The following is a 25,881-nucleotide window of genomic DNA, read 5'->3' as shown; positions in this document are numbered from 1 at the left end:
TATCTAAAGCAAAAAATTCAAATGGATTTATAATTATCATGGTTTTTTATTCTAGATGAACTAACAAACTGAGATAAATTCCAAAATTTCAACTTTTGGAGGTTTTAAAGAAAAAAATGCCTTTCTATAAAAAAAAATTCACTTCAGCTTGGTATAAAAATCTTGAAATTTTTTTTTTTATCTATTTTGTTAGTTCAAATAGAAGAGAATTTAATACTGAAGGGAACAAGCTATGATTCATTTCAAAAGGTTCATTAGTTTTTTTTCATTCATGTACGCCAATTCAAAGAAATCATAAAAATGAAAAGTCGAGAAAAGAAGATAAAGTTTGTACTATAGCTGTCCGGTCACAGCGTAACTACCTAACGCTCGCCTACCTTTGGCTTTGTAAATATCTACGGAAATATTGAGAATTAGGCTCTGTAACTTTGTGTGAGTATTCTGAAATATATTAGGAATCGCTGAAAACGTGGGACATAGGGCATCAAGAGATGTATTCATAGTAAAAATATGCTACAAAATACCAGAAAATACTGAAGAAAACATAACGATATTTTTACAAAGAGAGTACCTTATCTTGAGACATAACTTCAAATATAGCAAAAAAGTCGTTCTCTTAACAAAACAATTTCTCTTAACAAAATACTCATAAATTAAATTGTACATACATAACATTTATTTGAAAAAACGCACATTTTGAAGACATTTTGTCACGCATACAAAATTCTTTAAGTAATTCAATAAAAATTTGGTATTTTATTTTCTTTAAATGGGCTTTTTAGTGCGTTGCTATATGTAAAGCTAGACAACACTGCAGTAGCGAGTGAGAGATTTGACTGCTGAAAGGGGAAGAACACCAACAACAACTGCAATCGCGGGCAATGCTACCAGATGTTAAAAAAGTAAAGTAAAGCTAAATAAAACTGAGAGAATTATTAAACTATTTAAAAAATATGGACATTTTACAAAATTATAAACATTGCATTTTAATTAGAACAGACTAGAAAAATAGCATGAAGAAAGAACTAAAACTCCGAGACTAAATAACCAAAAAAAAAAAAGGTAAATCAAGTTACGAAAATGGTAATCTGGCAATACTGGTGCTAATACGACGTCACTCATTGTCAAATTTGCTGAGCGCAAAGTAACGGTACCACGATAGGCGCCATCCTATTATTCTATCCATCATACTTGACAACAACTGCTACCTTGGACTAAGTAGACAATTGAGTAGTAATATTCTCTTTCGATGAACAAAACTAACACTCTACAAGGCTCTCATCACGCTCGTCCTAACGTAAGCGGTTATCGCGCCAATCAAGAAGAAGAGAATTCGTATTACTAGCCATTACTGTGCCTATGGCGGCGACTACGTGAGACGGTATGTAAAAAACGATTACGCTAGAAATTTCACAATGAATATTAATCGAGTTTTCCATGAATTTCCTTTCGCCAAACACACCAAACATAAATGTATGTATATATTAGTATGTAAACCCATACGACCAGTAATTATATAATTTTATTTTTAATTTACATATTTCTCTAACTTTTTTTTTAATTATAATAATTTTTCCAACAATTATAAAAAAATACCTTTCCTTTTTGGAGCTTTAATTCACGTTTACTCATTTAGTTTTTTTTCAGCATTTACATTTTTTTTTTTTTTTCAAATTTAGTTCTCTCATGTGCCAAACCTTTCTAACCCATGTACTTGAAAATATCATACTATATTTTATTTCAAAATGTGTGTTTTTTTTTTGCTAGTCTACGCATTCGTTTTGATAAATTGATTCACATGACAAAACGAATATTTGCAAGCCAGTCTGCCGGCCAATTAATTCATACACTTGTAATGGTAAACATAGCAAGCGTTAAAAGCACACACTCGCGTGCACCACATAATTATGTACTAGCGGACCCTGTAGAGAAAATGTGCAGTAGTGAAAACAAAACAAAAACCGCTTGCAGTTGGCAGAATTTCTATTCAGCTTACACCAGTCTGATTTGATAGAAAAATAGCGGACTTATCGAGAGTAAACGCATTTATTCTCAGAGTCTGTGAAAAAGTGACTGCTTCCAATCATTGGAATTGCTTGACTATGGTTTCTGATGGAATAGTTAGCCAAAAACGTAGAGAATTTTTATTAACTCACCTTCAATTTTAATAAACTACAAATAATTAAAGTTTCAAACTTTATTGGATAAAGTTTGTTAAATTTTAGAGAAATGCTAAATTACTACTACTGACTTAGAAAAATTTTGTTTAGTCTAAATGTTCAAAAATACGTATACTAAGTACATATCTTCAACTTTATGGTACAAACGATTTTTTCGACTACATTTCTATTGATTTATTGTTTATGTTATCGATTTTCCAATTCATTATCCAGAATGTTAATCCCTACGTAGCCACTCAAGCTCCGTCCACCTGCTTTTTGAGTGTTTTGAAGTTCGAAAAAATTCAAAAACAAAAAATTTTTATCTCTGGAATTCTACAGTGACTATTTCGGGGATATCAAAATTCCTCAAACACCAAAGATATTATTATATATACTTGTATATATATACTTGTATATATGTATATGTTTAGTTTTATGCGTATAATATTAAAAGAGGATATTAAATAATAGCAAACTGTAAACGTTTTATACCAATGAAGTTCATAAGAAAGTAGAAGAGAAATGAAACTTTTGCTTTTCATAGCCGAAGGCAGAAAACACTAAGGGGACGTTGAGAGTGGATTATGAAGCTGGTGAGATGAAGTGTGTGAGTGCCGTATACGAGTGAATAGGTGAGAGAATGGCAGGTGAATGAATGAGTGAGTAAGAGTATAGTTAATGTGTGAGTGAATGAAACAGGCGTTGGGATCAGTTAGAATTTGTCTAACATTTTATTAAATCTTTTAGTTGGGGAAAATGTGAAGTTAAGTTTTTAGTGTAAGTGCAAAGGGTTGCGGTCATATTAAATTTGTACGTTTGTATTGTACTGGCCGGAATTAATTTCCGTTGAAAGAGCATTGATAAATAGCATATAAGATTATAAAGGAAAAACAAGATTTATTAATTCTATAAATAAATACAGTATTAAATTAGTAGGGTTCCCTGCTTTGGTGGTTTACAAATACAACACAAATACAATAAGATACAAACATTTTAAACTTGAAAAAAAAACGAAACACTTTATGAGTGTCATATTTAAAACCTTCTTTTCTCGTATCCACATTTATGGGACTTCTTTTGGAAGTTGAAAGAGGCGCCGTTGAGTATACGGATGACCTAATAAAAATTTAGTTTAGATTTTTGTGGGGCAAAATTCAAATAGAAGATTTCATGAAATCCATCTGTAAACATTTTGTATTAATTTTAAAGAAAAGTGGGGTCTCATTCTTTGGCCACAGCAGGAATTAAAGGGATAGTATCAAGAAAGAAAAAGGAAATTGTTTCACCATCCTAATATACCTACTAAAGGGTAGCGCCAATTCCATTCGGTAGCGCCAAAGTTCGAAACCCCAAACAACAAATACCAATGGATAGAAAATGTCTCTTCTAATCGCGGTCGCTCCTTGGCAGGAAACAACAAACCGCTGAATGTATTTTTGCCATGAAAAAAATGTCGTTGTGAAAAACCAACAGCCGTTCAGAGGCGGCTTAAAACTGTAGGTCAAACAACCTCTGCTTTGCCCTATCTTCACTTCAAAAGCAGCGTGTACTCGATCTGGGTTAAAATGATTAGTGTTAACTTTTTTGCCCATATTAATTCAGTTTCTGTAAGCGTAGCACACATATGCGGGGTTTTTAAGGATTACTCGTTGCTTTTCACTATTAATATTATGTTTTTATTTCTTACAGTTGTAAACTTCCGGAACTACCGAAAATGCGATTTTAAATTCATTTTATAAATTTATAAATTTCATATATCGAATTTATTACCATTTCCGAATTGGCGCAAAAGGCCTACACGGAGGAAGTGCTAATATTGCTCTGAAAACTCTCACATAAAACCATTTAACAGTGCCATAAGTAAAAACATTCTCTGCTGTCAAAAAATGTACACAGCTGAGATCAGCTGATTCCAAAACGGGCTTTTATGTAAAATAGTTACATTAAAAGTTAATAAATTTCATAGAAAATCGTATCAAAATATCTAAAAAATGCAGTACAAATTTAGATATTTCGCAATAAAAACACTTTATTATAGCTAAGAAATAAATTAAAAATACTTATTATTGTAATTTGCAAATTTGTTTATTGAAACGATAATATTTTTTACTTTTTTGTCGATACTCTATTGTTTTAATGTTAGCATGAAACATTTAATTTGGCATAGCAACTCCGCCAATACGATCAAGCAAAAACGCCAAGCACTCACTCCATCACACGCTTAACTGCCTCTCATACTCTCACCAAGGGTGCCTGTCAAAAAAATATGAAGAAGAAGAGTGTTTTTACTTGGTATTTTGTACAATACATAAAACTTACCAGTTGCTTAATTGACAAAGAGAGATAGAGAGAGAGAGAGAGTAAATTAGCAAACCTTTCACATCACCACCTATCGTGGTACCGTTACTTTGCTCTCAGCAAATTTGACAATGAATGACGTCGTATTAGCACCAGTATGGCTAGATTACCATTTTCGTAACTTGATTTAGCATTTGTTTTTTTGGTTGTTTAGTCAGGAGGTTTAGTTCTTTCTTCATGACACTTTTCTAGCCTGTTCTAATCAAAAGTAATGTTTATAATTTCGTAAAATATCCATTTTTTAAAAAATAGCTCAATAATTCACTCAGTTTTATTTAGCTTTACTTTACTTTTTTAACAGCTGGTCGCATTGCCCGCGATTGAGGTTATTGTTGGTGTTCTTTTCCTTTCAGCAGTTTTGCCTAGCTTTGGAACTAAAAACGCCCTAAAATGCCCAATTAAAGAAAATAAAATACCAAAGTTTTATTCAATTATTTAAAGAATTTTGTATGCGTGACAAAATGTCTTAAAAATGTGCGTTTTTTTTTAAATAAATGTGTTATGGTTATGTATGTACAATTTAGTTTATGAGTTATTTTGTTGAAAGAAACTCTGTTGTTAACAGAACGACTTTTTTGGTATATTTGAGGTTATGTAACCAGATAAGGTACTCTTTTTGTAAAAATGCCGTTATAGCTTCTTCAGTAGTGTGAATGCTCCCCTTGATGCCCTATGTCCCACTAAGGGTTCAGAAACGATTACACCTCTATGGTTTTAATTCGCATTCAGTAAATTCAAACGCTTTTTAAAATGTCTAAAAAGTTTTTCAATTTTAAAAAGAGTTCAGAGAAGAAGATTTAATATTCTAACATAACCTTAAAAGGAGCAAAAAATTAAATTTTCACTTTTAAAATTTCAAATTTTATAAGAACCAACAAATTTTGATTAACACTAAAATCTTCTCAGAGTGACCTTTTTTAACCTTCTTTTGTTAAATAACACAGTTTTTTTTTAAATTTCGGTTGAGGTAACTTTAATTTAAAAATAAGAAGCAAACACCAAACTTAAAAATGTTCGCATTTTGGGTATAAAAAAGCACTAAATTTATTGCGAAAGGCAAATGGTTGGCAACACTGCACAACTCAGCTAATGCGACGTCACGCACTCTCTGATGAGCGCAATCTTGTTTCTATCATTCTTGCATACAACTCACCAGTTGCTTAAATGGCAAAGGGAGAGTAAATTAGCTAACCCTTCACATCCACATTTCTCTCAGTAAAGTTGGGTTATTTTCCCTTCAGGGTATATGCCCACATACGTAGTTGTTATATGTAGGCGCATAAATTCGCATGCAAACTGCATTTTCTTCTTCCTTATTACTTATGGACCCTACGTGCATGTCATGCGCCCATATTTTATATATGCAATTCGTTTCTTGACTTCTCTCTATTATTGTACAACTAATGATTTACCATTGTGTCGTCAATGCAAAGAACATACTCTTTGGCCTCCTCTCCTCCTCCTTACATAACCTTCTTCACTTTCGCCAGCACACCACCATAGGTATTTGACGTTGCTTCTCATTTGACTCTGCAACCTCATTTCTGCTATGCACTGCATGTTGATTTATCACTATTTTTATACTTGACACGCCATTGTCATCTTCGTCGGTTGGTGTCTTCGGCGTCGTTAGGTGTAATCGCTGCTTAGATACAAGATAATAACAAGTATCATATTTGTCTCGCTATGATATATTTCTAAGCCCCCGTTTCCACCAAAAGCAAACACCGTGTTTGCAGGAGTTGTGTTTATGAGAACTGTCAACTGTTTCCACCGAAATGTGTTTGCAAAGTGTATGGTCTTTGGTATGGTAAACAGATTTATGATACATTATTTTGCGGCGACAGCACAGCGCGATAGCCCAGCGGCTAGCAATGTGGGCTTCCGATCCGAAATCCTTGGTTCGAATCACAAAAAAATTTTTTTTTTTTATACATTTATTTCATTTTGTTTTATGATATGTTTATGAGCAGATTTTTTTCATGGCAGAAATACACTCGGAGGTTTGCCATTGCCTGCCGAGGGGCGACCGCTATTAGAAAAATGTTTTTATTAATTTTGCTTTCACCGAGATTCGAACCAACGACCTCTCTGTGAATTCCGAATGGTGATCATTGTTGCCATGTTTCGATAAGAATGCAATAATAAATGAGGAAAATGAGCAACATTGCCACCACTTAATAATTAAATTAGACGCAAACCCAACAAAACACGCTTTAAATTAGACGCAAACCCACAAAACACGCTTTGAAAGTGAGTTTAGGTATGGAGTTGTGTTTTAATTTTGTATGGGATTTGACAGGAGTTTTGTTTCGTGTTTGCGCTAAGAACACGATAGCGGCAGAGAACACGCTAGCGGCTGCGGTGGAAACTTACTATAACAGTTTTATGCATGTATGTGTGTGTGTTACTGTGCTTCTATGCGGACATGGACATGGTTTAGTCATGATTACAATCACATCATCCAATCATATGTGAGAATGCACACACTTGTTATTGGCTCATTAATTAATCGATATTATCGGTTGATTGGGGCAACCATATACGAGTATGTTTGATGTCACTGTTGGTTTTTTGTTGCTAGCGAAAATTCCTGCATACAAGATTTGTCAGTGCGATACTATGACCATAACGGTATGCGAATTGTAATGCTTATGCGAGGTTTAAATAAATAGATAAAAAATATATTATTGAAATTAAATTAGAGAGAATTAGGCATGTGAAATAAATTAAATATTGCGAAATAAAAATATGTGCGCCAATAATAAAGGGTATTTTAATAAGAGGTGTTATTTTGATATTCAAAGAAAAATGCTATTTTTAAATATAAATTATCTGATGTTTATTTCATTTTAAAGAGGGGGGTATGCCGTTAATAGCGAAAATAACAGGAGGCATATGACCACCATGACCACGCTTACAGGACAATATCCTTTTCATGAAATTTTCCATAACCGAATTGCAAAGTGGCTGCCCTATGTCCCCGATAGCGTCACGAATTTCATCTTTGAGGTCTTGAATCGACCCTGGGTTGTTGGCGTAGACCTTCTCTTTCACGTGGCCCAAAGATAAAAGGCACAAGGTGTTAAATCACAAGATCTCGGTGCCCAATTGTGATCACCTCTTCGAGAGACAACACGATCCGGAAACTTTTCCCGTAAAAGATCAATGGTTTCTTGTTTAAAATAAACATTGTCCAGATCAATACCATCCAATTCCGGCCATAAGAAATCGTTAATCATCTCTCGATAACGCAATCCATTCACCTTTAACACCTGTTATTGGAAAACCCTTTAGCAAAAAAGTTCCCAGCAATGATTCTGATCATTATTTAGAATCGCCTTCAGTACTTCACCCTACCAAAGAATCGATATAAAACAACCCGGGCTAGAGGAGGGTGGCCTCTGGAGGCAATCTCTCAAGGGGCATGACAGCATTTTCAGGCAGTTCACACCGCATTTCTCTGAACTTCATACAAATCTCTCTATCCTCTAACTGGAGTTTGAGGGTCGTGGCAGAGAAATATTTCCAAGTCGGCTGGATTGAAACGAGGTGAAAATCTGTAGCGATGCTAGTACCTCTGCCTTCACTGCCGGCCCCAAGATGGAATCGGGAGTAGGAGTAGAAGTTTTCTCTAAATAATCCAATTTATCTCTTTCCTTAAACCTGCTGAATACTGCAAGTGTTTTTCTGGCAGAAGTCTTTGTGATCCCACAGGCATGCAGAATGATTAGGGAACGCGATCAAGGCCATGGAGCAGATCCAAACTAGTCAACTCCTGTACGGAGGAGATCAACTATTGGGTGTGCAGATAGTATTTCTCTGATCTGGGTTCCAGAATAGAGGAACATAGAGGGAAATGAAATTGCTCATGAGCTTACTAGAGAGAAGTGGCCTGAATTGATCACAGAGGTCTCCTATACAGACATCGGTATCCGCTTCAATGTTGTTAAAAGGGAATTGCTCAACTAATTTCTCAGGAAAGCGCAGGACAGGTGGAGCTCCCTTGCTTCGTGTGCTATTTCGAAAAATCTTTGGCCCCAGTACAATAGATGCAGGGTGCAGAAATTCTGCGAACTCCATGCCATTCAATTTTCAAACTCGTGGCTGTGTTTACTGATCACTGGACGATCGGCAGATACGTAGAAAAGCTAGGTCTACGATTTATTTCCCATTCAAGAAACTGTGGGGATGCGTTTGGCAGCTACACGATTAAGGTCATTGAGAGCTCCTTTCTTCGACAAGGCAGAGGCAGTGCTCCAACCTAAATTCCATCAAACTTCTCCATTTCATCAACTGTTTCGATTGACTGTAGATATCTGCCCGTCGGAGGTCTCAAAATGGTATCAAAATGGCGCCTTATTGCTACTTGGGGAGTGCCAGACTAACCATTTCAGCTGCATACCTATAAGCCGGGGGGAAAATGTGGATCCAAGGAAAATACATTAAAAGGGTTTTCAGTTAAATATGGCATCTCAGATACTTAAGATCAATGACAGCCAAATGAGTCCCTTTTCAGTGTGTAAAAAATGTTAGAAAACACATTTATTTATCGAAAACTCAACTTTTCAATCCCAAAAGACTGCATTTCGACATTGTTCGCCTATCTTGCACTACATTTCTTGATAGGATGAACAAAAAAAACACAGTTGACTTAGCGCGTCATCTGGCGGTTGTTCTGGAAACTTTCTGATCAAAGTGCTATTCGTAGCCTCTACCCACTGGCAAAGTTACAGCGGCGATGGTAAAAAGATTCACTAAATAACTTGTAAGCAGCCACAAATCACACTTGAATTGGAAAATTACAGCTGAAAAAAGTACTGCAACTTTACCTTGTTCTTCTTCTTATTCTTCTTCTTTTTGATTGGCGCGATAGCCGCTTACGCGATTTTGGCCGGGTTTAGCAAAGCGTGCAAGTCGTGTCTTTCTCGTGCTAACCGGCCTTCCTCTTCCTCTGCGATCACCAGCATCGCATACTTCATCACTTGTGCTCTATTAAGTTCGATAGAAATTTCTATTCCAGCATCGAGTATATTCAAGTTTCATGAAAGTATTTCCGTGACCTTCAAACACTAAACCATAAAACTTTCTTATCACTACTGACTTTGGTGCCTACTACTAACACACTTAGCTCAACCAACGGTTGCTTCACATATTTAATTTGCCTCCTACCCATTTCGGCCTTTCTTTGCTCGAACAAGGCCAACATCATTAAATCATTGCCTAAGCTCCAACGAGCATACAAACATGGACAGCTGCTACCATTTACTCAATATTAATGATTGAACTCAAGGTCATGCAGTTTGCCCATGAGCGTGAAGCACATAATTCTTGACCAAAACCAGCAAAGTGATGAACAAACAAAAACAAGTGGCTGAAATTTTTACTAATTTTTTTGTATATTAGTATTTTTTTTTTTTTGAATTTTTGTGGAATATTGAGTGGGGGAAAAGTATGCGACTTTCGTATGGGGAAGTAAAGATTTCGCAAGTTTATGTAAATTTTTAATTATAAACATATAATTTTATTTGCTTTTAAACACATACATACACACTCTTGAATGTATTCGTAAATTTGCAGGTGTGTTTTGTTTTGCTAACAAATATTTTTAAATCAATTTTATTGAGTGTAAACAAATTTCGGATATGCGCGCTTCTTATTGAAGTGAGTAAAATTTCCGCACCATAGCAAACTTCAAAGCCGGCTCAATTTGTTTCGACGTACAAAAATTTGTAATTCTCCACAAGTTCATAAGAGCCGCACATAAGGGTGTCTAATTTAGAGTTATCGAATTTTAAATTTAAATAAAGTAACAAAAATTCAGACTCAGCTTCTTCTTTTCCCAACTTTTCGAATAGTTCGTTGTAAAGGGTGTTCAATTTAGAGTTATCGGATTGTAAATTGAAATAAAGCAACAAAAATTCAGTCTCAGCTTCTTCTTTCACCAACTTTTCGAATAGTTCATTGGGAAGGGCGATCAATTTAGAGGTAACGGATTTTAAATGGAAATAAAACAACAAAATTTCAAATTGGTTGGGGAATCTAAATTTTTTCCTTGTGTGTAGAAAGTAACAAAGTAGTTCATTGGGAAGGGCGATCAATTTAGAGGTAACGGATTTTAAATGGAAATAAAACAACAAAAATTCAAATTGATTGGGCAATCTAAATTTTTTCTTTGTGTGTAGAACCTTTCGTGGCATTTGTTTTTTAAAGATAATCTCTTTGAAATATTAGCCTTAACTGCGCCGTAATTCGACCATCCGTAAATACCAATTTTAAATGACTCGCTGGAGGACTCACTCGGTTTTTTTATATCCTTGTTTACTCCGCTCGGGAGCATAGAGCCTCGTCCAGACTTTTTCATTGTACACGGTTCTGGGCTGTTGTTTTTACACCGTTCCATGTGCCCACATCATCATCTGCTAGCTCGCGCAACATCGACCTTCGCCAAGTAATCTTCGGCCGACCACGACCTCTTTCCTTTAGTAACATTGGCTTCCAATGCCTCAATCGAAGCTGGTTTATCCACAAAGCATTTAGACTTTACATAAAAAAACAAAATAGTTGGTGCGTCCATATCTGTTAGGTGATTGGCTGAACTCCTCCTCCTATTTGTGGCATGCGTCTTGATGTTGGAGGGACCTACAGTTTCAAGCCGGCTCCGAATGGCAAATGGTTTTTAAGAGGAGTTTTTTCATGGTAGAAATGCACTCGGAATTTCGCCATTGCCTGCCGAGGAGCGACCGCTATTAGAATAAAGCATTTGCTGTTTCATGCACGGAGATTCGAACCTACGTTCTCTTTGAATTCCAAATGGTAGTCACGCACCAACGCATTCGGTGCGTGAAAAGTCAAACAACTCTTTGGAAAAAGTACCTCCAATCCGATCACCCTTTACACAGTACTGATGTTGGTTACAGGAGAAGAAGAAAAAGAAGAGTAAAGAAGTTGCGAAAAACCAGTCAATTTCTCGCGCAAACCTGTGTCAGCGTGCAAAAACAACATACACCGCATAAAACTTAAAACCAAAACAGAAGAAACTGAAGATTAATAACAGGCATTCCATATTTATTAGCCAGCAGCTGCTGCAAAAACCACAACGCCGAAAAATGGCTTCCACATCAATCGTTTGTTGTTTTATTCTCTTGACATGTTTTATTTATGTCTTTTAAAACTTTATTTCATGAATTTTGAATACTTTTTTTACCCCACCTAATTTTCTTTATTTCTTGGCGGTGTTCATTTATTTCTGCCCAACAATTTAGCCGAAAACGTGTTTTGCATATCGAAAAATACGTTACTTGTTCAGTTGACTTTGTGTGACAAAAAATGTGATTGACTTAATGATTGATTTATTAATTTTTACAAAAACAATGGCAGTTCAAAATTTGAAATTGTCTAACGTTTTTTTGTTGATTTTTTTTTTTTCATTTACTTATCTGACTCACATTTTTTATCAGCAACTCGCATCTGGCGCAAAGTCGGGCGTCCATTGAATGCACACACGCACTCATATTTCAAATTGATGGTGTCTGAGTGATAAGAGACTTTAGTTTTTGGTGTATAGATAGAAAATAAAAGTTTAACCAAACTTTCAGTTCCACTTTTATTGGCCAAGTGGCAGTGCGAGCACTCGTACTTGCCCAGCTGGTTGTTGAACTCTGTGCCGTACATGCAAATGAGCTTCTGCTGCTGTAGGTGTATAATTACTTTTGCGGAAACAACCCTTCAAATCATGTTGCCTTCGTTTATTAATATTTGCACGCAATTTCCGCCAGATACTACATGAAATGTGACGGGAAGAAAAATAAGTTTAGGAGCAAACAGTTTTACCGAAAATTTAAAAAATTGCGGCGAGTCATTCCTATTATCAGTTAAGTGGATTCTAGCCAAATACTCGGCTGCAGCCTACCAGTATTGGATCATTTACTTTACTCGCCTAATCTGGCGCCGTGGTATATCTAACTGTTTCCGAAAGTGTATTGAATGTACTGACAGAATATTTCCAGCATAGTTTGGTACAATGGAAGATTCGCATGCAGCGTTGAAGAAATTAAAAGGGGTGTATATTTATTGCAGTGAATCACGGTCGCAACCAAAAAGGGTGGTTTTGCGGCTCGAAAAATTTCGGGAATTTTCGAAAAGTCGAAAAAAATTTTGCCAAGTTTCTTAATCAAACTGATTAATTTCATACCTTTTCTTTTGTGCTATTCCCTAGTCAAGAATATTGACGGAATCCAATTCGAGTCAAACGTTTAGACTTAAAAGTCGTTGTAATATGGGTGATGCTGTATCCAAGGCATGTTTTAGTTTCTTGAGTGTATAAATTTTTCCGATTGGATCACTAGCCCGGCGCAACCTGCTTTACGATAACAGGAAAGTGGTGGAATTTAAGTTGTAAACGCTGACCTTACAACTTTTTCGTTTTTGCCTTCTCACATTAGTTCATTTCATGACGATTATCAAGAAGCTAAACAGGTAACACCTAGTCAAAGCTGGAGGTTGTGAGCTGCTTGCAGTACACAACAGAGAAATCGCTTCTGACCATGCCCAAAAGCATAGCAATCGGAGATCTGGCCGCAAGATGCACCTCTGTGAATAGCCACGTTCGCTATATTTCGGCGACTTAATATTTTATTTGTTCCATTGTGATTTGGATTTTTATTAAACACATTTTTTTGGTATTTTTATAATATTAATTTTTTTTTTTTTTTTTGTTAAAACATTGAAATCAATTATACGAACTTCCTCCGAAAAAAATCTTGGTTGTGCGTCCGAAGTGGATATTAGAGGATATCATCATCATCTTGGCATTACAGTCCGGGGTGGACCATTGCCTCCTCTATAATACGCCTGCATTCTTGTCGACAGTCCGCTTTCGCTCTATGTTGTGAGATTTTTATCTTTTGTATATCGTCTTCTCCGTCTTGCAACTATCGTCTCCTTGGCCGGCCTCTCCTTCTTGCTCCTTCAGGGTTTGCTTCAAATACTTTTTTGGTTGTTCTTTCGCTGTTCATTCTTAAAACGTGCCCATACCACCGTAAACTTTGGGACTTTATAAACCGCGTTGCATTTCCACCCGCGATTAAAACACTTAGCTCGTGGCCCTAATCGTATAGGGCCAAATATTCTTCTAAGAATTTTTCTTTCAAATCGCATCAGTAAATTCACATCATTAACTTTAAGGACTCCTGTTTCACAGCCGTAGGTTAGAACCGGTCTTATTATAGTTTTTTACATTTGTAGTTTTTGATTTTAGAGGATATTAGCAGATATTAAACACCGTGAAACCTCTCTTGGGCCGACACTCACCGTCAGTCGACTTTTGTCCGCTTAAGGGAGGTGTGCACTCAAGAGAACAAATTGTTTAGGAACAAATACCCGCCCAAAGGAAGTGTCCATCTAATAGAGGTGTCCATTAGCAGAGTTACACTGTATGCATGAAAATGTTTTACTGCCTCAGCCCCATCTCGTATGCCAAAAAGATTTTCTAATGAGTAGCATCTTACATATTAGCTTTGGGAAAGAGAATCACATTTTTTTTTCGGTAGATGTTTCTGAGATCGAAGTATACTGAAAAACCATGTTTATGTGCTGAATAAATATCATTTTTTGTTAGATTTAGAATTATTAGGCTAGTGTTGACTTATACTAAATAAAAATAAAAGAAAAATTCCGCAGAGAAAATATATTATATTATAAAGTTAAAATTCATAAATTGATAGAAAAAATTTGTGAAATTTCCATTTAAAAATAAATACAAAGCAATCGCCAGATGAACTCGAAAATGCCTCAACTCAACCTTTAAGTAATAATCTACAGTCCTACACAAACTTCTATTTTTCCAAGATATTATTGGTTAGTCAACTGCAGTGTTCTATCAACTAATCAGAGCACGATTTTTTTTTTTTCTCATCCGCTTAACCCTCTGTTGGACACCTCGGTCTGGCTAGACCTTTTTCTACTTTGAACGTGAATTTAACATATTTCTATTATAGCTAACGACTTGAGCTTCCAGGTATATATATGTAATTGGTGCGTACACCCTTCTTGGGTGTTTGGCCGAGCTCCGCCTCCTATTTGTAGTGTGCGTCTTGATGTTGTTCGGCAAATGGAGGGACCTAAGGTTTCAAGCTGACTCCGAACGACAAATGGTTTTTTATGCGGAGCTCTTTTCATGGCAGAAATACATTGTCTGCCGAGGGGCGACCGCTATTAGAAAAATCTTTTTCTTCATTTTAGTGTTTCACGGAGATTCGAACCTACGTTCTCCGGATTCCGAATGGTAGTCATGTACCAACCCATTGAGCTACGGCTGCCGCTAGGTAGCTTTTCAAATTTAATTTTTTATCGGTTTATGGATAAAACCTTTTAAAAAGGATCCTCGAACAGGACGAAAAAAAGGATTTACAACGTTACACCTTAGGTTGGGCACCTCGGTGGTTCGATACATAGGAGTATTTGCATGCATTTGTATGGGAATATGTGGCAAATGTGCCGCATTTGTAATTCATGTTTAAGTATCGCTGGTATATATTTTTAATTTCTTACCTTTTTCATATGTTTCGGCTTGCATCGAAGCTACCTACGGAAGCAAAAATAATCGCTGAAAATATTTTGGCTTTTGAAAAAAAAAAGTTTTTTTTTTGTTTTGCTCTTTATTTTGACTCATATCGAAGAAGGTTAAAGAAAAAAAAGTTGATTACAATGAAATTTATGGTAAAATATGAAATGATATTTATTTATCGATTCAGTGGAAGGCAAGCAAAACATGCAAAAGAGATTTTTGAGTGATGTTGACATGCTGGATTCTTGCATGCAATAGAATAGAAACGAGTTTTTTGCCGAAGTTTTTCGCCTGCTGGTAGACAAAAACGACAATCTCTCGTCGCTGTGAGTGTATCGGCTCCGGCTGGGTGCAATTGGTTTGTTGTAAAATAATTACATAGCCAAACTAGTAGTGAATTGAAAAATAACGGCTGGATTATTCATACGATTTTCGATGTTTTCAGGAACCAATGTGTTCGATAAAGTCGTTAAAAATTTCGTTTCGCAACCCTTTTTCTGATCCCATCAACTTCCTTGCAAATACAAAACGTGTCCAAAGGTGGCCAACGAAGGGTTAAGCTGCATGCAGAAATACGCATCTAACAACCACTTTGCTTGTCTTTCTCTCTGCGACTTGTGTCAGTAAGTGGCTAACTGAGATTTCTTCCATATTCTTAATATTTTTGTATTAGAACTTTAGTCAGTGGCCGCACAGAAGCTCAGAGGTCCCAAATTTTGTGAGAACATCAACTTTGCCTTCATGCTCCGAGAACAACTACTAAATTACTTTATTACTACGCGAAAAAAATGAATTCCTTTTCCTCCAAACTAGTATGTAGGTTCCCATCTGGTTCAGAAGAGTTTTTCGGACATTTGCCAGTCTCTATATTATTTTACTATCAGAAAAATTTGGCTTAGTTTTACTTTACGCTGTCGCCTAAAAGACTGAGAAATAATCCGAAATAGAGAATGGAATAGAGACAAATGCTAAACATTTTAAATAATGAAATTAGTGATAATTTTAGATATCTTCATGTACGGTGAATGCGAAAGAACACAAGCTGAGCAAGCGAGCCTGCCACTTTGAGTGGAGAACCGAACTGGTTTCTTAGTTTCAAATTTATTGCGCCAGCAGAAAAAATTACTTAGACATTCAAGGTTTGCTTGCTACTCAAGCGTTTGCAGACATTTATTGCAGCATCTTGAATTATTTGTATAGTCTCACTATTCCAATTACATTCAACCTTAAATTGGGCAACAAATTTAAAACTGAGTGCCAACTTTGGTGTTTTTCCATCTTTTCAACAATGATTTAACGCGTAGACTTGGCATTGAAAACAATTCATGGACATGAATTTCAATGCCTCCATTTTTTTCTAATTTTACCAAATTTCAGTTAGAAAAAACAAAAATGATTAAATTTTAAATTTTACTTAATAAAACCAAATTAAGTTTGTTTTTTCTCATTTTTTCTGTCGCTAAATGTTACCCAAGCTCCGCTTTGATTTATCTGCAAATTATAACACAATTCCTTTGGCGGCCAGCGCAGCCGAGTGGGTTTGCGCGTGACTGCCATAATCTGTCTTAAGGGTAAAAGATTAGTCACTGTAGCGACTTAAAGTGTAATAAATAAAATAGTGAATTAATGATATAATGAAATGAGGCACAGAAGCTTGCGCAAAGCAGACAATGGCGTAATGTAGGTACTTACGCTCCCCTAAATGCCAAAAGACATTTATTTTCCGCCATATTCCACTGCTACTAGTCTGCTGCTTCCTCTTCTTCTTCTTCAAATAACGTTTTCAATAACGTTGAGCCAATTTTGTTTTGCTATTCCCTCATATTGTAAGTTCATTCATACATTTCTACGTGTTTTTTGTATTTGTTTTTGCACTTTTTGCCACCACCATTGCTTGACCACATATGTTTGTATGTATGTATGTATTGACTGCCTAACTGGTCAGTTCTGGGCAAGACCACCGCGAACAAGAACAATAACCTTAAGCGAAGCGAAAATGAAAAAATACATATTGAGGCTACCAAGTATTTTTGCTAATTGTGTGTGCGTGTGTGTGTGAGCGTGAGCGTCCACAAAGTGGGGTTAAAACGCCTTTATGCGTATGTAGTTGAGAGGAAATGTAATGAAAACTAAAAAATAAACAAATAAACTAAAAAAAAAATAATAATAAGACGCGCAATAATATAAAATCGCTGACCTGCGGTTAGCTACTCACTCACACACTTTCGTTAAGTGGATTTGACAACGCAGTTGAATGCACTGAGCTGAGTAAGCGCCACCGGAATGGGCGACTGTACACGGGCAGTGAAATGAATTGCGGTCAAAATGTCGTGAAAAAATAAACCAAAGCAAAATATTGCAAATATGTACAATTTTTAAATTCACCATCGAAGATTGTGGCAGGTGAAACAACGTAAAGCGAATTGTCTTCATAGCGAAAGTAAAAAAAAATGAATCTTTTTATATTTTACCCCTAATATTTAGGGGCATCAATGAAGCCAGCCATGCAGGTAAAAACAATTTTTATTGCTTTTTTCCGGCTTACACTAAAAAAATATCTTGCAAATACCAGAGCGCTCGAGGAGCATTTACGAATAGTTGACTCATCAGCACAGGTTCGGAATATGGCATAACGAGCCTTGTTGACTCTGCGACCTCTCCGCAAAAACATCATTACACCTGCTAATCGAATGCAGTGCCATATGGAGAAAAAGCAGTAAATATTTGTGTATAGTATGGTCGGGAGAGAGGCATATACGCTCAGTCCAGCGCTGGTTTATGGAAAGAACTGAGCCTAGCTGAGGTATTGCGAAGAGTAGAAGACATCTTAAGGCCGAAGTGCTAGCATCTACATATCTATTTATGTTATTATATAGCATTTATGTTCAGCGGAGAAATTTCATTTTTCAATCACTGCTTACATTTTGTTTTTTAGCTTCAAGCTAAGCCCTAAAACTCTCTAATGCAGGAGCTAATTGTTTAATGTGTCTAAAAGCCTTTGCTCTTGCTCGGACTTAGTATTCCATATTAACGTACTTCTACGCGGTGTGGCTCCAGCTTCCGCCAGCTGCTAAGCGCAACACGTTTCAGTGCTCCCATATTAAATGAAACAACTATTTTGACATTGCCGTAAATTTTTCTAAAAATTTGTTTATTTGCAGGCTTGAGTATAATAAGATGTAAACTAAAAAATGTTCAAAATAAAAAACAATATCTTGAGATTTATTCAATGTTGAAAAATGTAGTATAGAATTTTTTAAAGGAAAATATATTCGAATTCTATTAAATTTTTTTTTAATTCTTTATGATAAAATATACTTAAAAAAAATTTTTTTTAGAAAAAATTGTATTACTTTGTTCAAAGTTTATGGGCAAAAATATAACTAAACATAAAAACATAAAATCTGAGGCGTCTTACAAAAAAAATTAATTAAAAAAAAAACTTATTTCCCACAAAAAATTTTTCCCAAACAAAATTAATTCCCAAAAAAAAAAATTTTTAATTAAAAAAAATTTATTTCCCAAACATTTTTAAGAACCTTTATCCTAAAAACAGAAATTTAAGTTCATAAAAAAAATTATTTACCAAAAAAAAAATTTCCCAAACTAAATTATTTCCCAAAAAATTATATATCCCAAATAAAATTTTTTTTTAATTACAAAAAATTTTCCAAATTTTTTTTTTTGTAATTGCGAAAAAATTTATTTCCCAAAATTTGTTTAAGAATTTTTATCCTAAAAACAAAATATTAAGTTTATAAAAATGTTATTTCCCAAACAAAACTTATTTCCCAAAAAAAAAAATTTCCCACACTAAATTATTTTCCAAAAAAATTAATATATATCCCAAATAAAATTTTTTTAATTACAAAAAAACTAATTTTCCTAAAACAAATTTTTTTTAAATTACTAATTTTCCTAAAACAAATTTTTTGTTAAGTACTTTTATCCTATAAACAGAAAATTTAATTCATAAAAAAAATTGTTTCCCAAAAAAAACTTATTTCCTAAAAACAAAAATTTCCCAAACAAAATTCTTTCCCAAAAAAATTATATCCCAAATAAATTTTTTTTAATTACAAAAAAAAATTCATTTTCCTAAAAAAATTGTTTTTAAATTACGAGAAAATGTATTTCCCAAAATTTTTTTAAGTACTTTTCTCCTAAAAAGAGAAAAAATTAATTTATAAAAATGTTTTTTGAAGACACGGCATGGCAAATATGTTTACGGATGGTTCCAAGTTGGACGGTTGGATGGAAAGCTTGGTGAGAGAGTATTCTGCGAGGAGCTCCTCATCAAACTCAAATTCGGGCTATCTGTAGTGTTTTCCAAGCGGAAACTTCCGATCACTATCTCAGAAGTAGTGAATTGGTTGCTTATTTCAGCAACTACTGTAAGGAAGATAAACAATTACTACGAGAGTAAAGCGACAATTAGGGCCTTGGGTTCGTTTTGGGTATGTTCGAAATTAGTCGAAGTTAATCGAAATGCCAAATTTCTGTCACGACTACATCCGACTACTTCGATAATAGGCTTGGGTTCTCGGTCACAGTGACATAGCGACAAACTGCTGGGCACTAAAAAAATATCTTGCAAATACCAGAGCGCTCGAGGAGCATTTACGAATAGTTGACTCATCAGCACAGGTTCGGAATATGGCATAACGAGCCTTGTTGACTCTGCGACCTCTCCGCAAAAACATCATTACACCTGCTAATCGAATGCAGTGCCATATGGAGAAAAAGCAGTAAATATTTGTGTATAGTATGGTCGGGAGAGAGGCATATACGCTCAGTCCAGCGCTGGTTTATGGAAAGAACTGAGCCTAGCTGAGGTATTGCGAAGAGTAGAAGACATCTTAAGGCCGAACTGCTAGCATCTACATATCTATTTATGTTATTATATAGCATTTATGTTCAGCGGAGAAATTTCATTTTTCAATCACTGCTTACATTTTGTTTTTTAGCTTCAAGCTAAGCCCTAAAACTCTCTAATGCAGGAGCTAATTGTTTAATGTGTCTAAAAGCCTTTGCTCTTGCTCGGACTTAGTATTCCATATTAACGTACTTCTACGCGGTGTGGCTCCAGCTTCCGCCAGCTGCTAAGCGCAACACGTTTCAGTGCTCCCATATTAAATGAAACAACTATTTTGACATTGCCGTAAATTTTTCTAAAAATTTGTTTATTTGCAGGCTTGAGTATAATAAGATGTAAACTAAAAAATGTTCAAAATAAAAAACAATATCTTGAGATTTATTCAATGTTGAAAAATGTAGTATAGAATTTTTTAAAGGAAAATATATTCGAATTCTATTAAATTTTTTTTTAATTCTTTATGATAAAATATACTTAAAAAAAATTTTTTTTAGAAAAAATTGTATTACTTTGTTCAAAGTTTATGGGCAAAAATATAACTAAACATAAAAACATAAAATCTGAGGCGTCTTACAAAAAAAATTAATTAAAAAAAAAACTTATTTCCCACAAAAAATTTTTCCCAAACAAAATTAATTCCCAAAAAAAAAAATTTTTAATTAAAAAAAATTTATTTCCCAAACATTTTTAAGAACCTTTATCCTAAAAACAGAAATTTAAGTTCATAAAAAAAATTATTTACCAAAAAAAAAATTTCCCAAACTAAATTATTTCCCAAAAAATTATATATCCCAAATAAAATTTTTTTTTAATTACAAAAAATTTTCCAAATTTTTTTTTTTGTAATTGCGAAAAAATTTATTTCCCAAAATTTGTTTAAGAATTTTTATCCTAAAAACAAAATATTAAGTTTATAAAAATGTTATTTCCCAAACAAAACTTATTTCCCAAAAAAAAAAATTTCCCACACTAAATTATTTTCCAAAAAAATTAATATATATCCCAAATAAAATTTTTTTAATTACAAAAAAACTAATTTTCCTAAAACAAATTTTTTTTAAATTACTAATTTTCCTAAAACAAATTTTTTGTTAAGTACTTTTATCCTATAAACAGAAAATTTAATTCATAAAAAAAATTGTTTCCCAAAAAAAACTTATTTCCTAAAAACAAAAATTTCCCAAACAAAATTCTTTCCCAAAAAAATTATATCCCAAATAAATTTTTTTTAATTACAAAAAAAAATTCATTTTCCTAAAAAAATTGTTTTTAAATTACGAGAAAATGTATTTCCCAAAATTTTTTTAAGTACTTTTCTCCTAAAAAGAGAAAAAATTAATTTATAAAAATGTTTTTTGAAGACACGGCATGGCAAATATGTTTACGGATGGTTCCAAGTTGGACGGTTGGATGGAAAGCTTGGTGAGAGAGTATTCTGCGAGGAGCTCCTCATCAAACTCAAATTCGGGCTATCTGTAGTGTTTTCCAAGCGGAAACTTCCGATCACTATCTCAGAAGTAGTGAATTGGTTGCTTATTTCAGCAACTACTGTAAGGAAGATAAACAATTACTACGAGAGTAAAGCGACAATTAGGGCCTTGGGTTCGTTTTGGGTATGTTCGAAATTAGTCGAAGTTAATCGAAATGCCAAATTTCTGTCACGACTACATCCGACTACTTCGATAATAGGCTTGGGTTCTCGGTCACAGTGACATAGCGACAAACTGCTGGGCTTATAAGCTGGCTAGACAGGGGAACCTCGCGATGGTGTCACCGTGAAATGACAGGATTGTGTTTCCTTTGAAAATCTGTGGTCTGCTCCTGGAAAGAAGGATCTCGCGTTAACTCAGCGAGCGCTGGGTGCAAAGCCGCGACATATGTATTTCTGGCCAACTGCATATCGGAGGGCTTACAAAGCCGCTGCTCTCGAATTTGATGGGTATTCTTACTGGGCGTTGTTGGTTACGTATTCATGCGGTGAGACTTGGTATTGCTTCAAGTCCTTTCTGCAGAAGCTGCCTGGAAAATGAGGTGGAATCATCTCAGCAACTTTTTCTGAGCTACTCTGCTCTCGCAGGATTAAGATTTAGACATCCTGTCTTTCATTTTTTAGCTATACTTGCTGGTATATATGGCTCTTACATACTTTATTAGGTGTTTAGTCGAGCTCCTCCTCCTATTTTGGTGTGCGTCTTGATGTTTCTCCACAAATGGAGGGGCCTGCAGTTTCAAGCTAACTCGGAACGACAAATGCTTTTTCAAGAGTAGCTTTTTCATGACAGAAATACACTTTTGCCATTCCCTCCCGAGAGAATGAAAAGATAACATTTTTTCTATCAGTTGGTGTTTCATGCATAGCGACAACAACCATTCGGCTACGAGCCGCAAGTTCAAATATCACACACTTGGTGAATTCCATCATCAGCAGCTTTTAGCAGTTAACGCAATTGTAATTAGCCAGCGTTCGGTCTTCATTCTTCCCTAATCCAATTTCTTTTCCTCTTTTTCAGTTCTTCTTCCTTCCTCTCACCGTTTTTCCTCTCTACGATGTCACAATAGATGAGTTTGATTATCTGTCCAAGAGAGCTCTTGCATGGGCAGTCATTTATTCTATCCTATCCTATCCTATCCTATCCTATCCTACCAAGGCAACATAAAGAGCCCTTAGAGTTTGAGGATCTTTAAAGCTACCAGTATTTCTTCTAATAAAACTAGACATAACACACAAATTGGAGATAATGAAGCCAAATATTTGCTCAATGATAACTTCAAATCAAAAATAGTATCCAGATCTTTCACTTCGGAACAGCGATTAAGAATACAGCAAGACAATCCTTCTGCTCATCTCTCATCGTCTGTCAAGAGGTTTCTAGTACGGCATACCAGTGTTAGACCATCCGCTTTAATCACCCACTCCTGTGCCATGCGACTTCTATTTCTTCTGTGAAATCTGTATTGAAGGAAAGAAGATTTTAGTCCCGAAAAGCTTTGATAGGAAAAGCGGAAAAATAGCGGAAAGATGAGCTGACAGATCAAGGCTACCAGCACTTTATCGCTCAATGGCGGGTCAAAGGCAGATTTGTATAGAGGAGAGCTCTATCTATATTGGATGTGACAATAAAACGCTGCACCTTTCTCCTGTTATGTACGTTGCAACATACTTATTTATTTAATTAATTAAAAACCAGTGATTGCATTTGATTAAAGCTCCAATATGCCACAATTCACATTAATTAGAGATCGAATCCGAAGCTCGGCAGCCACCACCTTCTGCAGCTATGCCAAGCACTCCACCATAAAAGTAATGAATAAATTAATGAATTGCCAAAGGCAAATGGCTATTGAACTTGTGGGGCACATTTGCAATAATTTAGTGAAGTTGTTGTTTTTTTTTGTTGGCTTTGTTAATCTATACACACACATATGCATGGAGTAGAGCAGCATCCCGCAGCGAAGTGGATAAAAGCCACGCATCAGCAGCGTCTGTCCTATCAAACAACACGCATACACTTACAGATACTATAAGTATTCATATGTGCATACATACAGCCTTGGCCAAAATATTAGGCACCCCATTTATTACTGGATTTCTCATTTTAAAAAGTGAAGTAATGAACTTTTATTAATAAATCCGAAGAAATAAAATGACTTAGTGATTAGAACATTAAATTTTAGTAGGTCCATCCTTTGATTTGATAACAGCAGCAGTCCTCCGGGGCAACAGCGTAGAAGCTTTTCAAATTCGGCTGTACTTATGGCGCTCCACTCAGGGCTGTTTGTGATGATATGCTGTGTTCCTTTAGCTTTCAGATAGCCCACATGTCCCCCATATGGGGCTTAGATCAGGAGGCTGTGCTGGTCAATCTAACAAAGCATCGTAGTAGCTGACTTGCCGCTGAGAGAAATCTTTAAGATGCTATCTGAGCATTATTCACTGTTTTTGGTACCAAAAAATGAACTTATACCCATGGTTTCATTTGGAAGGAAATTTGATATCAAATCCATAGTGCATTCAAAGAGGTTTCAGGAATATTTTCTTTACCGATGGGTCGAAGAATGATAAAGGTTCTGGAACCGGATGGTACTTAAACGATAGTAGTGAGAATCATTACGCTATGGTAGGAACGGCAACTGTTTTCTAAATGGAAATTTTTGCCATTCTGAAAATAGTAGAATGGATAATTGAGAGGAGATGGAGCGGGAAAGGCTCTGAAGAACGCAAAGTAAATCTGAAAGATTATTCAAGAATATAAGAAGAAGCTTTTTACCTGTTGCATAACAGAATAAGCTTGTACTTATATGGGTTCCAGGGAACCCACCTTGCGGTTTTCAAGGGAATGAAATTGACGATGAATTGGCCAAACTGCGGATCAGCGGTTACCCCACAGTGACCAGAGATAATAATCGGAAATAGTTCTGCAGTAATCACTAAGTGTATCAGTGATTATGTATGCAATTTACATAAAGGGCGATGGTCCGGTCTAGTGCACTTCAAAACTACAAGTTGTTTTGCGAGAAGCCCGAACAGAAAACTGTCGAACTTTCTTCTAAAACTTCTTGGAAGAGACGTTCGGTTGATGATCGGTATTAATACAGAACACAATCCATGGGTCAAAATGATCACCAAATTTGCCTCTCTTGCTTAGAGGACGTGGATAGCACTGAGCATTTCCTTTGTAAATGTCTTTCATTTGCTAGAGGAAGGCTGTGAATTTTGGACTTTGATTTCATGAGAATGAGAAAATTTCATTATCTTAAGTTGGAGGATATTTTCAGATTTATAAAAGAATCTGAAAAATTTACACAGGTCTAGCTACCTCTATTTCTCTAATCTATCCTATCTTTTTCCTTCTGCTACTTCTCTCCTTTCCTCCTTGATTATCTACCCTTTCACTTTTCAGAGTTTTAAGTATATTGGCCTTTTTTGGGTGTTTTAGGAGTTACCAAATCTCTCGGCGCTTCTTGGCTCGACTTTTCAAATTACAAAAAAAGAATTTCAGCAGATATACCTACAGCCTCAAATCACAATGCTGCCTCCCCCATGCTTAACAGTGGGTAGCATGCAATCTAAATGGTATTCGTCGCCAAACCGTCGTGTCTTGAATGTCACATCAGGTGGAAAATAAGAAAATCGTTTTATAAAGATTTGTGCTATTTCCTCGAAATTGGACTGATGTAAGTTGCTATAATTGTTGATATTTTAAAAGGATATATAGTAGACTAAGCCTAACTCGAAGTTCGATTCATCAGCCCACAGAATATTCGACCAATCTTCCTCGAAAAGAATATTGGTATCAGACCAACCAAACGGTTTTTCCGATTTTTTTTCTGAAAGCCACGACCCCTTTCGAGCTTTGCATGCTTTTAAACCTGTTCGAGCACTAACGGATTTTCTAATCTCGTCCGAAAGAGCGACTACAAAGGCAGAAGAGGATTTTTTACGATCTTTGAGAAACACACGTATAGGTTTCGGTCATCGCGTTCACTTGTCTCTTCCACTTTTTGATTTATTATGGTGGGAATTTGTTTATGTTGATTTGATTTTTTTGTATTTGGAAATAACTTCCGTAATAATTTGCTTATAGACCAGCCCCTGCGGCTCGCAACGGACCCCTTTCGTGGTCCAAGTGGCATCGATGTACCTATGTGCGATGCGGCTGCTAAACCTAACCTAGTCTATAATGGGATTTTGTCGCTTAAATAGCAAATCGCTCAGAAACACATTGGACTGGGCACCGCGAATGTTCCAAATTGGAAATTTAAAGCTGTGATTCCCTTTTCTCACTTAAAACTTGGATTCTCACGCTTTCACTCTCGTAACAAAGTACACTTTTTTAGGCATTTCGGTATGAAGTAATTATTTACATCCGCTTGATAGTTTTGCACTAGAGATTATTCACACAATGCCTACCAAATTT

At 35.4% G+C, this 25,881-nt stretch overlaps 1 protein-coding gene across 2 annotated transcripts in view; it reads left to right on the top strand.

The window, feature by feature from the left end:
• LOC129247331 (protein phosphatase 1 regulatory subunit 14B) overlaps nt 1-25,881 on the top strand; it is a 104,825-nt gene that overhangs the window by 18,570 nt on the left and 60,374 nt on the right. Inside the window, exon 2 of one of the 2 annotated variants that reach the window (XM_054886424.1) lies at nt 783-1,381. The exons of the other annotated variant lie outside the window; for it this stretch is intronic. The gene's annotated coding sequence lies outside the window, so the exon portion shown is untranslated. The remainder of the gene's footprint in view (nt 1-782; nt 1,382-25,881) is intronic. 2 annotated transcript variants of the gene reach the window in all.

This window comes from Anastrepha obliqua, chromosome 5 (genome assembly GCF_027943255.1).
Source record: "Anastrepha obliqua isolate idAnaObli1 chromosome 5, idAnaObli1_1.0, whole genome shotgun sequence".
In the NCBI taxonomy this organism is placed as follows: Eukaryota; Metazoa; Arthropoda; class Insecta; order Diptera; family Tephritidae; genus Anastrepha; species Anastrepha obliqua.
This window is presented reverse-complemented; position numbering and strand designations above follow the sequence as displayed.